This window comes from Anomaloglossus baeobatrachus, chromosome 5 (assembly GCF_048569485.1).
Source record: "Anomaloglossus baeobatrachus isolate aAnoBae1 chromosome 5, aAnoBae1.hap1, whole genome shotgun sequence".
Lineage (NCBI taxonomy): Eukaryota > Metazoa > Chordata > Amphibia > Anura > Aromobatidae > Anomaloglossus > Anomaloglossus baeobatrachus.
Window position 1 is genome coordinate 456,462,121 of NC_134357.1, and position 14,594 is coordinate 456,476,714.

At 47.6% G+C, this 14,594-nt stretch overlaps 1 protein-coding gene and 1 pseudogene across 1 annotated transcript in view; one reads left to right on the top strand and one right to left on the bottom strand.

Annotated features, from left to right (window-relative positions):
* The window catches only part of CASS4 (Cas scaffold protein family member 4), a 139,260-nt gene that overhangs the window by 97,667 nt on the left and 26,999 nt on the right, over positions 1–14,594 (bottom strand). The gene's annotated exons all lie outside the window — the stretch shown is intronic.
* LOC142310527 (RNA-binding protein FXR1 pseudogene) lies at positions 2,131–6,088 on the top strand (annotated as a pseudogene).

Consider the following 14,594-nt stretch of genomic DNA (forward strand, 5'->3'; position numbering starts at 1 on the left):
TCAGGGCTGGGTTCATGGGATGGTCAGAAGTGATGGGCGGGACTGACCATCCACATACCTCCCATACGTAGGTGTGTCTCATGGGATTTAATGGAGTTGTCGTTTGTCACATGATCTCTGTGTGCTGGTGGGAGCCATCTTGGTTGGAGTGCATGTGCAGGAGATCCTGTGCATACAGAGCTGGTGAGGGCACTGAAATGTCAGGGAGCTGCAGAATCCACTGAGGCTTTGAGGAATTGGACGTGTACAAGGGCCGGGATGATGAGCCCAGTGTGAGAGTCTCCCTGGACTGGATGGAGGCAGACTGACAGTCTGCAAACCTACTGGCAGGTAATACCTCAGAAAGGGGGACTTTACTGGCTGATGCCAGAGAATGGGCTGTATGAACAATCGACATTTTAAACAGACAGTGAGACGTTGTCCTGTGGGAAAGTGGCTGTGGCCCATTACACTGCGTGGTTTATGAGGATGTGAATAAATCACCGAGATTGTTTGTGACAAAATGCTTGTGTGTGTCTTGATCCCGCTGCCAGACGTGTGCCCCAAGACGTTCAGGGCCCAGGTCGTCAGATTATGGTGGAGAATGCGGGCATATGGCCTGGCTGCTAGGGGAAACGCAGCCTGGTTGCTAAGGGCAACGGCCTAGGACATATTCCTGTGGATATGGACTGCTTGCTGTGGATCGGCGGGTCCAGGAAAATTTTTTGAAGAGGTTTGCGGTGGATCGGCGGGTCCACGAAGTTCCGGGAAAGCTGAGCGACCATGAGTGGAGCAGCAAGCCTGGATGTTATGGAGGAGCTGTATCAGTTCCTTGTGCGTGGACAGCAGGAGCTGTCAGTGCGCAGGGATGTAGCAGCAGTGGACCAGTTTGTGAGTTCCCTTCTGGGGCCATTACGGGCACAGGGTACCCAGGGAGATAAAGGGGATCGGTGTTAACTGGGATCTAAAGACACTGCAAGGAAGCCACAGAAAGCCCAGAAGGGGGTGGAGTCTCAGAAAGGGGTGGATGCTCATAAAGGGGTGGTTGCCCATAAGGGGATGGAGTCCCATAAAGTGGTGGATGCCCAAATGGGGGAGGAGTCCCAGAAAGCGGTGGTCCCCCAAAATGGTGCGGAACATCCCAAATCCAAGGGTGAAGTGGCGCAGATGGACTGTAGCCAGGGACAACAGTGTTCATGCTACAAGTGTCCGGTTTGCAGTATAGACCACCCATCCGACGAGAAGCCACGTCTGTGTTCCGTGGAAGTGGATGGGGAATCTGTAACAGGAGTCGTAGACTCAAGGAGCTTGGTGACCCTGGTGAGGGCCACCTCTGATGTCCACTTGATTCCAGGAAGGAAGATCCACGCCGGCTGCACCCACAATAATGAGACAGAATACCCCGTATCCAGCGTGGTCATTAAGACAGCCAGGGACAGTGGTTCTCATGATGTTGGTGTAGTCTCAAATTTACTGCACCCAATTATTATAGGTTGGGACTCTAAATTATTTGTGCACTTGTGGAAGCAGGGGGACGTATCCGGTTGCATATATAAGAGCCGGAACAGCCCAAAGGAAACCCCACCACATTGGGAGGTGAAAAGGGGTCCTTGTTGTGGAGTTATGTGTGGTAAGGAGGAGATAGCACCTCCTAAAATTGACTGTCCTAAGTTAGGGGTGACCAAAGAAAATGATGGACGGACTCAACTTAGTAACATAAGGACTAAGGGAATAACCAATGGTGTGATCGTTAAAAACTGGGTAGCTCCAGAAAGGGAGGCAGATATCTGGTTAAGTGGGGACATGATAGTCCAGGACGCCAAGGGGAGTAACGATGACTCCAGATTAGACACTGACTCTTATAAAAGGACAAGAGAGTGCAGTGAGGTACAGACAATTGAGAAGGGTAAAACCTCCTCCAGACGCCGGAGACGTAATAAGCGCTGAAAGGTAGTGCAAGGTATACCATCTGAGGGTGCAGAGAAAGTGAAGTACCTGGTCGAGGAAAACACGTTGCCAGTGGCAACTGCTAAAGTAGAGTCAGACAGAGATATCCTACACAAGAAAGAGGAATCAGAAACTGAACTGACACATTGTAACGACAGACATCAGCAGGGTGACATGTCAAAAAATGAGCCAACCAAAGCAATAATGGTGGTGTGTCCTCTAGATTCCAAGCATGAAGCAGAAGGTCTGTCGGACGAGAGCGCTGTAGGAGGTGAAATCCTAGAGGGTAATACAGGACAAGGAATCCTGGAGAGTGTTGGTGAAGTACAAATCCATAGAGGTCATGGTGAGCTGACCAGTAAATTACCCAGTGTTGGGGTGATGAAGGGTGAAAATGGTGCCAAAGTTCTAAGAGAAACAGAGTACCACGCTGAAGCGTGTGACACCCTGGCAGGAAAAAAGAAGACTGAAGGTGACACTGCAGAGACCCGCAAGGAAGTTGACGGTAATGCAGTGAAGACCCAAGAGACAGCTGGTGCTGTAGAACTGAAAAGAGCCTCTGAGGAGGTGAAGTCTGGACCAGAGGTCTCATCAGGAACTGAGAGCCTGAGTGACCTGCCTGGTAAGACCAAGATGGAAGACATAGAGATTGTCTTGGTTAAGAAGAGTAGCAAACCTAAAGGCTCTGAGGCTGGAGCTGAACCGGAGGAGTGTGTAACTCAAGAGGTGGAGCTGTTGATGAGAGAAAAAGATAGATGCAAGAGACCAAAGGAATGGTCTAATATCCTTGAAGGTAAAGAAACCTGTCCATTCTTTAAGTGGATGGTAGATGTGCCCGAAGACCTAAGAGAAGCCTGTGCCCATAAATCGATGCATGAGAAGTTTAAGAAGGCCGTAGGGGCCTGTGAAGTGTACTTTGCCCCAGAGACTTGTCGGTTGGTAGTGTGCTCTGCAAGTAATGTCACAAAGAAGAAGGTGGCTATCCTGAGTGACATGCACCTACAGTGTCTTTGTACGAAATGGCTCATCTCGGCACAGATGGAAGAAGACACCAGACGCTTGGAGTGTATGAAGCAGCTCACTGCAGAATTTCGGGAAGTTGTGGTGGTGAAGAAATCATTAATTGGGCTCGCATTAAGAGCGCTGAGAAGAAACATTCAGCAAGCCAGGAAGGTTCCAGGTATTACAGCTGTTGAATTAGAAGAGCACAGTGGAACATTCCAAATCTATGGGAAAACTGAAGCAGCAGTGAAAACAGCTCGAAAGCTGTTGGACTTTGTGGAAGAGTTCACACAAGTGCCCAGAGAACTTGTCAAGAAACTGATTGGCAGAAATGGAAGAGTCATGCAGGAGATGGTTGATAAATCCTGTGTGACGAGAGTAAGACTTGAGGTTCATCATAAAGCCAGGTTACCCTGTGAAGTTATTATGGTTCCATGTGGTAGAAACAAAGGAGTGTGTTGAAAATGTACGAGTTCTCCTAGAATACAGCCTGGGATACCTGGAAGAACTAAAGCAAATGGATCTTGAAAGACAGAAGATTGCAGAGAAACTTTGTCAAGTTAGTGTAAGGTCGCGACCGCTTTCGGGCCAGGGCCCAGAGAAGAATTGTGGTCCACCTGATGAATGTGTTGCCTTGACTGGCAAGGGAAGTAGTTCCTGTAGGGAAAGGAGCCTAGGTCATAGAAGACCTACTTATACATCAGGCTATGGCACGGACTCTGAAGGGTCCAAGCCCTCGAAGACAAAATCTAAAAGAAAAGATGGAGGGAGTGACTGGTCCATAGCCAAAAGTGGTGGTGGGAAAAGGCGGAGATGGAAAGGTGACCTGAGACATCATGAGAGAAGAGGCCATAGTAGATTGACAAACAGAGAGTGCGCAGGGTCTAGTTATGGGAGATCTCCTGTCAGCTCGGTGGTGAGGTACCTGGACAATAGCCCCTTTAGTGGACTGGATAGTGCAGAGTCAGGCCGCACGGTAGTTTCGACTAAAGGAGTGTCTCGCTACCACACTGACCGTTGGAGACAGTTATGGAACGATATGTCGGACCCGCGGACGTGTCTGAGAAGAAGGTTCACTGAGGAGGGTTTGGTGACAGTGGCGGATGGTATGTCAGGAGCAGAAACTCAAAGTTGTCATAGAGGGCCCATTCGACTGGTAGGGTATGGTTTCCCTAATGCCCTGTCTCAGGGTCCCTGTAGGTTGTCGAGTGTTCCACCCTACAAGTTGGAACAGAGGGGGGGGGGGGGATATGTAAGGATGCAACCGGCAATGTGGCAGATGGCTGGTATGTGTCACAGAGGTGGAAATCCTCTGCGATCTTAACCCGGAATGTTTCTCTGGAACTTGTAGTTCCATGAGGATTGTTGTACACATTCAGGGCTGGGTTCATGGGATGGTCAGAAGTGATGGGCGGGACTGACCATCCACATACCTCTCATACGTAGGTGTGTCTCATGGGATTTAATGGAGTTGTCGTTTGTCACATGATCTATGTGTGCTGGTGGAAGCCATCTTGGTTGGAGCGCATGTGCGGGAGATCCTGTGCATACAGAGCTGGTGAGGGCTCTGACATGTCAGGGAGCTGCAGAATCCAGTGAGGCTTTGAGGAATTGGAACGTGTACAAGGGCCGGGATGGTGAGCCCAGTGTGAGAGTCTCCCTGGACTGGATGGATGCAGACTGACAGCCTGAAAACCTACTGGCAGGTAACACCCCAGAAAGGGGGACTTTACTGGCTGATGCCAGAGAATGAACTGTATGAACAATCGGCAGTTTAAACAGACAGTGAGACGTTGTCCTGCGCGAAAGTGGCTGTGGCCCATTACACTGCGTGGTTTATGAGGATGTGAATAAATCACCGAGATTGTTTAAGTGACAAAGTGCTTGTGTATGTCTTGATCCCGCTGCCAGACGTGTGCCCCAAGACGTTCAGGGCCCAGGTCATCACAGATGATACAAGTAAACAAAATACAGTTTATAAATTAAGGTCTTTATTATTGAGGTAAAAAGAAATCCAAGCCTACAGGGCCATGTGTGAGAAAGTGATTGCCCCTGCCCCCTCCAAAACATAAATTAACTGTGGTTTATCACATCTTTGGGAAGCGGAGTTCCATTTCCCTAAGCACACCCAGGCCTGATTCCTGCCACACCTGTTCTCAATCAAGAAATTACTTAAATAGGACCTGCCTGACTAAGTGAAGTAGACCAAAAGATCCTCAATAGCTAGACATCATGCCACGATCCAAAGAAATTCAGAAACAAATGAGAAACAAAAAAATTGAGATCTATCACTCTAGAAAAGGGTATAAAGCCATTTCTAAAGCTTTGGGACTCCAGCAAACCACAGTAAGAGCCATTATCCACGAATGGCGAAAACATAAGGGTGCTTTACACGCTGCGACATCGCTAGCGACAATATATGAACCAAATCGCTAAGAATTAACGTATCACACAGAAGAAAGGTAGGCGATCATATGGTTCAAAAATGTTTTTTATTAATTAGTACAGAGAGGTGAAAAAGGGTAAGGCAAAAAACGGATTACATCACCACAGTCGTGGGGTAAGGAGCATACTTAGATGTGCAGCACATAGGATACTGATGTACCATGAAAAAACCGCTTCCACAGAGAATTATTTGGAAATAGTACAAAATACAAAAGACCACTGTAAGTCAAAATAGGCCAGCAAGAATGGACATTACCTAGACAGATATCGCTGCGGTGGTAATGCGCATTACCACCGCAGCGATATCTGTGTTTTTTCATGGTACATCAGTATCCTATGTGCTGCACTCTGCCTGCCTTATCCCTTTGGGCGGATATACAGGGACGGGTGCCTCTGTCGGTTTTTTCTGATCGCATTAATTAGCTGGAGCACTTATTGGATTTTATATATCCTTTCAGTGGGAATCTTGTGACAGTCTAGTCTCCACTGTTATGTATTTATGTTTATGTAATGTGCTTCTTCTGTGATTGTGCTGATCTTTGTTACCGACATAGGCACATGTCATAGTACTCTGTATGTATAATCCTCTTGCCCAAAGGGGAATGGATCATCTATGATGTGCAATCTATGGGTAGGTTTATAGTGTTATCGTATGTGCCATTAAATATCCGTGTCTGTGGTTATTCTGTTACACAGCTTCGAATACTTCATATAGTAATGCATGTGTAATTTTTACATCTATAATGTACTGTTGTGCCAGCTACTGTATGTACATCTAAGTATGCTCCTTACCCCACGACTGTGGTGATGTGATCCGTTTTTTGCCTTACCCTTTTTCACCTCTCTGCACTAATTAATAAAAAACATTTTTGAACCATATGATCGCCTACCTTTCTTCTGTGTGATAGATTTTGGATATATCAGAGCTGAGGATTGTCGTGGGACTTTATATGAATTACATCGGATCTGCAAGGGTGTTTTGGGGGTTAATAAAGGGGTGAAAAAGGGTGTATGTATTTTATTTCAAATAAAGATTTTTTTAGCATTTGTTTTAATTCTGTTCACTTGCATGATTAGTAATAGGGGTTTCTTATAGATGCCTCCCATTACTAATCCAGGGCTTGATGGCAGCTATGATTTGTTGACAAATCACAGCTGTCATTAACCCCTTATATTACACTGGTTGCCACCCACACCAGGGCAATCGGGATGAGCCAGCTAAAGTGCCAGGATTGTCACATCTAATGTAATGTGCCAATATTGGGCAGCTACGGGCTGGTATTTTCAGGCTGGAAGGGGAGGGGCAATATCCATGGCTCCTTCCATCCTGATAATACAGGTGCTTTACAGGTGATGCTTTACAGTGGCTGCTTATCGAAAATCAAGGGGGGGTGTAAGGGTGACGACAACCCTACACCTTTTTTTTTTTTAAATTATTGGCTCCTGTGAAAACATGGTGTGAAGATCCCAAGTGCTTTTAATGAGTATGTGCGTGTGAACGTGTCTCCAGTACGCGTGAAAATTGCCTCCCCCACATACTTGAAACAGGACATGTGAAGGGGCCTAACTAACTTTCATGCCTCCAATCATCCAGAGACCTCTAATCAGCTTCCTACTTTCTAGGTATAAGGTTTAATTGGAGAACAAGGGCCACTAATGAGATGTTAATATATTACATTTGAGCTTCTATAATTAGATTTCCAGCAGACAGCTGATAACAGTACAATCGGGGTAATCATGGTGGTTTATTTACTGTCCATCAGACAAGCTTACAATGCATTGTGAGCCCAGGATGCACTGATAAATGCTGGGTATGAGGCTTTGAAGTCTACTGCTCACAATGAAACCTCTGACATTGCTTTGATGATACCTGTAACCTGTCAATCACTGATAAATCTTTTAATAGAGGAGACAGCCAGTCCAGGCCCTGTAGTCACTGATATCTCATATGCATTCTTTCCCTCTTAAAAGATCCAATGTAATCCTATATAATACAGGATCATTACATTTTTAGAGTCACTTATTTTGATTCCAATGAAACATTTGCCATTTTTAGGAGACAGTAACTTCAATTCGGAATGCCAATAATGACTCTTATATGTTTCTTGTAGTATCATTTTTCACCACCGTGGCAATCCCCTTATTTTCCATAGCCAGCAATGCAACAGCGCCCCCAGTTCTTATCTATCGTTCCAAGAGTCAAGACTTTGCTATGCGAAAGAAGCAGCTCCCAGAAATTACCTCAACTCTTCTTTTGACACTTAAAAATAAATTACCAGGTTTGAGTTTTCTAGTTAGAGTATTTTGGTGCGTTTTTATGCCAGAAGGTGCAGATTTGATGCAGAAAGTTTCTGCACCAAATACTCAATGTGAGCACATAGCCATATACTGCTTGTATGCAGACCTGTGTGTCACCGTGGTTAGTTGGATGTTGCAGTTTTTTATGTCCTTCCTCCCTTACGGTCTCTAAGGGATAGATTGTGTGGAGTAGACTGTGACTGTGAAGCCCATCATAACCATAACATGGCTGTCGACTGAACAAACGTCACCTCTCGTGTCCCCCATACATAGGGACATTGGGCTAAGCCAAACACTCTTGTGTTTGCTATGAGCGAGCCAATATCAGACTCCAGTGCCAGCGGCTTATCTACTAGAAAATCACTGAAAATCTGACGTACCGGATCCTTCTTTATCCTGATCTCGTCTGTTCGGAAACAAATTAGCAAAACCCCATACACACTGGGCTGTAGGACGATTCCACCACTATCGGCTGACTTTAAGGCCCTCAGTCATACCGTATTAATGTTGTCTGAATCCACGGATATTGATGAGTCTGATGTACATGGGGGCGCCAGCCAACTGATGGTCGGGTGAAATGTTGATCGGACATGTTCGATTTCGGACTGCCCATCACACTGTTCTTCCTGACCTAAGCTGCTGGCTGACATGTCAGTCCATGGCTTTCTCACAGAGAACACAGGAGCGATTGGGAGAACAAGCCCTCCTGTCTAAAGGTGAGTCCAGCCAAGATGGCTGAAGCATCGTTTGGCCAACAGCCATCATGTTTATGGCCAACTTTAGTCTGTAGGCCTTAAAATCTGACTACACATGGGCTCTGTTTGTAGTCTGTATCCATGGAAACACAGCCCTGTAGAGGACAAAAATGGCAGAAGATTTTCAATCTGTTTTTTTTCTTTTTGATCAACTGGAGTAATGTATAAATGGTTGCAGAAGTCCACACACCCTTTATTATGTCGGTGTAGCAATACCGGACACTAATGAGAGCAAACAACGCAGTAAGTTGTCATATAGCAAATGATCATTGACCGGCGTCCTCAAGATCTCGGTGGGTCTGTTTGTTAAGCTTTCCTAGGTCAATGATCTTCTCCCATGCGGCTGTTTCCTAGGGTTCCCATATTAATCATTTCCTAGTCCTGTGTCACAGACGGGGAGCTGCCCTTCCTCCCCACCCCCACCAAAAAGAAACTTTACAAATTAGCATGTGACCCCTGACCTGTTTAGGCAGAATTGATTCCTTATCTTCCAAATCTATCTGGGTTTCCTGCACAATCCTGCGATCTGGCGAGTAGTGGGATTGTGCATTTTCGCAGTGTCCAGACCCCTTTTTTCATTCGCGTACTATTAGTTCTTAGTAATAGTTGGTAGTATTTTTTTGCCTCTTACAGACACTGAATATTATCCTGGTAGAACCGTAAACTAACACCACCTAGTGGCTAAATTATTGTGCAAAATCCATGTATGTCTCTATGAGGCAAGGATTCCAATATGGTAGAAATGTAGAGCCGGAGCAAAAATTACCACTGGCCCATGAGGTGTGATACCCTCTGCTGGGTCACACTGTATCTAACCCTATTACATGTATCTAAACCTGTCCTGTGTGAAATTATCTGCCAAAATGCCATATCTGTGCCTATCATCTGTGATAGTTTGCTTAGGTACTGTATTTGTCTATGCCACAGTATCTAAGCACCTCATATGGGATACTGTCTGCTGAGCTGTTGTATCCAAGATTATCCTCTGTGATGTCTGCTGAGCCACTGTATCCAAGTCTACCATCTGTGATATTGTTTGCCACCAAACTGGAGTATCTAAGTTCATCATGTGTGTAACTGGCTGCTGAGCCTCTATCTAACTCTTGCATGTGTTATACTTTCTTTAGAACCAGTTGTACAGTCATATGAAAAAGTTTGCGCACCCCTATTAATGTTAACCTTTTTTCTTCATAACAATTTGGGTTTTTGCAACAGCTATTTCAGTTTCATATATCTAATAACTGATGGACTCAGTAATATTTCTGAATTGAAATGAGGTTTATTGGACTAACAGAAAATGTGCAATCTGCATTTAAACAAAATTTGACCGGTGCAAAAGTATGGACACCTCAACATAAAAGTGACATTAATATATTGTAGATCCTCCTTTTGCAAAAATCACAGCCTCTAGTCGCTTCCTGTAGCTTTTAATGAGTTCCTGGATCCTGGATGAAGGTATTTTTGACCATTCCGGTTTACAAAACAATTCCAGTTCAGTTAAGTTTGATGGTCGCCGAGCATGAACAGCCTGCTTCAAATCATCCCACAGATGTTCAATGATATTCAGGTCTGGGGACTGGGATGGCCATTCCAGAACATTGTAATTGTTCCTCTGCATGAAGGCCTGAGTAGATTTGGAGCGGTGTTTTGGATCATTGTCTTGCTGAAATATCCATCCCCTGCGTAACTTCAACTTCGTCACTGATTCTTGCACATTATTGTCAAGAATCTGCTGATACTGAGTTGAATCCATGCGACCCTCAACTTTAACAAGATTCCCGGTGCCGGCTTTGGCCACACAGCCCCAAAGCATGATGGAACCTCCACCAAATTTTACTGTGGGTAGCAAGTGCTTTTCTTGAAATGCCGTGTTTTTTTGCCTCCATGCATAACGCCTTTTTGTATGACCAAACAACTCAATCTTTGTTTCATCAGTCCACAGGACCTTCTTTCAAAATGTAACTGGCTTGTCCAAATGTGCTTTTGCATACCTCAGGCGACTGTTTGTGGCGTGCTTGCAGAAACGGCTTCTTTCGCATCACTCTCCCATACAGCTTCTCCTTGTGCAACGTGCGCTGTATTGTTGACCGATGCACATTGACACCATCTGCAGCAAGATGAAGCTGCAGGTCTTTGGAGGTGGTCTGTGGATTGTCCTTGACTGTTCTCACCATTCTTCTCTACCTTTCTGATATTTTTCTTGGCCTGCCCCTTCTGGGCTTAACAAGAACTGTACCTGTGTTCTTCCATTTCCTATGTTCCTCACAGTGGAAACTGACAGTTTAAATCTCTGAGACAACTTTTTGTATCCTTCCCCTGAACAACTATGTTGAATAATCTTTGTTTTCAGATCATTAGAGAATTGTTTTGAGGAGCCCATGATGCCACTCTTCATAGGAGATTCAAATAGGAGAAGGGGGGCGTGTCCTGGACATGGAGGAGTGAAGACGCTCATTGCCGGAGCTCCCGGGCCCAGAGCTTTACACTCTCTTCTCCTCCGGCCGCGCGCAGATACAATGCCCCCAAAGAAACGGCCACCTGCAGCACACGATCCGGCATCTGACAGAGGATCCTCCGGAGGTTTGGCACGATTCCTCTCCTCCCCCGGCAGCGGCACCCCACAGCGCCAGCAGAAGCAAGATGGCGACGGCTGGAACAGGGAGCGTGGTGGAGGGGAGGCCCCCGCAGGCAGCGCCGCTGCAGCACCAGCTAAGTGAAGGGGAGAGGGGGGAGGAGGCGGCTGGAGGCACTGCTGCTCATGGAGGGAGCCCAGCCACGTCCAAACTAGCGGGGCCCCCACAGAGAAAAGATGGAGAGCAGACCCCGGGAGGTACCCTCACATGGGAGCCTCAGGCTGCTTCCGGGCCCTCTGGCGCCCTCAGCCTGAGAGATGGTGACTCTGGGAACATGGGTGCCCCCCTGGCCTCCCCCTCTGACATGCTGGATATCCAGGCCCTGAGGGAGCTTATCGTCGCCCTCCCCAGCAAAAAGGATCTGGAAGAGGTGGCGTCTAGAATAGAACAGGCTCAGCTGTCAGCACTGTCCTCAGTGAGGGAGGAGATGGGGGTTCTGGAGGACAGGATCACGGCCTCTGAGCAGGCCCAGGGATCAATGGAGGGCAGGCTGGAGCCCTGGAGAAAGGCTGGGAAGCTTCCAACATACGTATTAGAGACATGTCCCTGCTTCTGGATGACCAAGAAAACAGAAGCAGGAGAAACAATGTCAGACTGAAAGGCATTTCGGAGGACTGGTCGCCTGAACTCCTGCGCTCCAATGCTCTGGCTATCTTTAATATTGTCACAGGCAGACCCCCGGACGCAACCTACCTCTTCGACAGGATCCACAGGGTGGCCCGCCCTAACACCAGGGCATCCTCCAACACCAGAGACGTCCTATGCCGTCTCCATTATTATGGAGATAAGGAGCGGATCCTTCAAGGGGCATGGGCACATGGCCCAATAGAGATGGACGGCGCACTCGTATCATTGTTCCCAGACGTCTCCAGTCGTACCCTTTATATGAGGAGGCTACTTCACCCGCTATTACTCCGAATCAAAGAAGCGGGCGCCACCTACCGCTGGGAACATCCCTTCCATCTTATAGCCCGCAAAGGAACTGCTGTCTATCTGTTGAGGAGACCCCCAGATCTACCGGGACTGTTCACATTCCTAGGGATTGACGAGATGTCGGTTCCGGATTGGCTCGCCTGGGACCCCCCCGACTCCTGTGAGGCGGAGGGAGAGGGGTGGGGGGGTGGTCCTTCTTCCTCGTCGGATGAGCGGGGCTGATCCTGCTTGATCATCGAGCCCCTTGATATTTCTACAGCATTGTATGATGACATGTGCATAATGTTTACCTTCCAGGTGCCTTAGGGTTTAAAGTTTAAGGTCGTTTCTCTCATAAGTAATATTCGTTGTGTCGCGCGCGGCCGGTAGGGGGGGAACTTTTCCTAGCCCCGGCTGGAGTGCTGGGATGTAAAGTCCGGCTTCTCTACAGTTGGGCCCGGACTTTGACTCCTCCGTGACTCCATACTCGTACCCGCTTTCCTATCTTCCCTGTGGACCCGCGGCTGGTTCCTAGGTCTGCGAGCTTTGCGTGAGCTTCTATACCCTGTGTACTCTCTTTCCCCTTTTTTCTCTCTTATTCCCTTGTCTTGGTTGTACCTCTGTTTGTAACTGCCCCCTGATTCCTAGTTAGTTCTCGTCTCTCCCTCTAGCAGGGCGGACACTCTCTCTCCTTCTATCCTCTCCCTAAACCTCTGCTCACTCTCCCTTTATCTAAAGCTACTCTTCATTTCCCCCCCTATCTCCCCTCTTCTCTCTTTCTTCATTTCTTTCTTTCCCTTTCCTCCCTTCCTTCCTACCACCCCCTCTTGCTCCCACCCTCCCTTTTCTCCTTTTTTTTTTTTTCCCAGTCCTTCCTCCCGGGGGCTAAGGTTGGCCAGTGATGAAGGAGACGTGTTCTGAGTTGCGTATTGGCTCACTGAATGTGAAGGGATTGCACGATCCTGGGAAGCGCTCACTTCTCCTGAACCTCCTATGGAGGAGCCGCATACAGGTTGCTTTCTTGCAGGAGACCCATTACAGCCTGGAGAAACCTTATAAGCTTTCGGACAAAAGGTACCCGGTTGTGTTTCACTCCCCCTCTCCCGACCCCAGATCCAGGGGAACCAGTATACTAATAGCAGGTTCACTACATTGGGAGACACTGGAGTCAAAGGTTGAAGGGGAGGGGAGACTTCTACTGGTGAAGGGGCGTATCGCCTCCCAATTATACACATTTGCGGCCATATACCTGCCAAACACAGGCCAGTGCACAACGTTTCTACGCTTCCTGGACATAATAGACGACTTTGCTGAAGGCACTTTAGTGATAGGAGGGGACTTTAATTTCACCTTAAACCCTAACATTGACAATTCTGGGGGAGCTTCTTGTTTACCACAAAGGGCAACACAGCGTATCAAACGGGGACTGCGCGAATTTCAGCTGATAGATACCTGGAGGCTTCTCCATCCTGCAGATAAGGACTATTCATTCTACTCTCCCGTTCATGATAGTTACTCCCGTCTCGACCACATCTTCGTCCGTCATAGGGACCTCTATGCCCTGCGTGCAGCGACAATTGAAAGCATCTATTTCTCTGACCATGCGTTGATTACGACCTCGCATGCCCTGGACCATCCAGTCGACAGGCAGTGCCAATGGATCTTGAACAACTCACTACTAAATGACCCGATAGTCATGGATGAGATCCAATCGGCTTTGTCGGAATACTTTGGGCAAAATACAGCTGGGGAGGTGTCGCCCAATGTGGTCTGGGAAGCCCACAAATGCGTCGTGCGGGGGCTTTTTATCAAGCATGGCTCGCATCTGAAAAAAGAACGGGCAGCGCAGGTAGCGGCTCTTCTTTCCGAAATTCATCAAGTAGAGGCCCTCCATAAGAGATCCTGTGACCCAGCGTCCAGATCTCGACTGACCCAAAAAAGGGAAGAGCTGCGCACCCTATTGACTCATAAGGCAAAGGGTGCCATGGTTAAATGCAGGAGACATTTTTATGAGTTCGGAAATAAGAGCGGCAGAACCCTGGCCAGAGCGCTACGCTTACAAAGAACGCGGGGTTATGTCCGGCGGGTCCAGAACCCGGGTGGGAGGATGGCGACCCTGCCCAGGGATATCGCCACGGCCTTTGGTAACTTCTACGCCTCCCTCTACTCTATTGATGGAGATAAAACCAATTCAGCCCAAGCCGACTTACGCCTGCGGATTAGGGAATATATTAGTAATTCAGGAATGCAAGGGCTCTGCGCGGAGGATGCAGAAGGATTGGAGAGACCTATTACAGAATTAGAATTACTCGAGGCTATCAAAAACTCCCCAACGGGAAAGGCCCCGGGCCCCGACGGCCTCCACCTAGCCTATTACAAAAAGTTGGGATCAATGCTAAATACTCCCTTCCTTCAGGCCTTCAATAATGTTGCAATGAGTGGCTCGTCCCCCATCCCTAAAGACACTTTGTCGGCTACCATAGTCGTCATCCCTAAAGAGGGCAAGGACCCTTCTCAGTGCGCAAGTTACCGACCCATCTCCCTGTTGAACACTGACTTAAAGCTTTTTGCGAAGATCCTGGCGGACAGGCTTTCTCCTTTGATGGGAGGCCTTATTCACTCG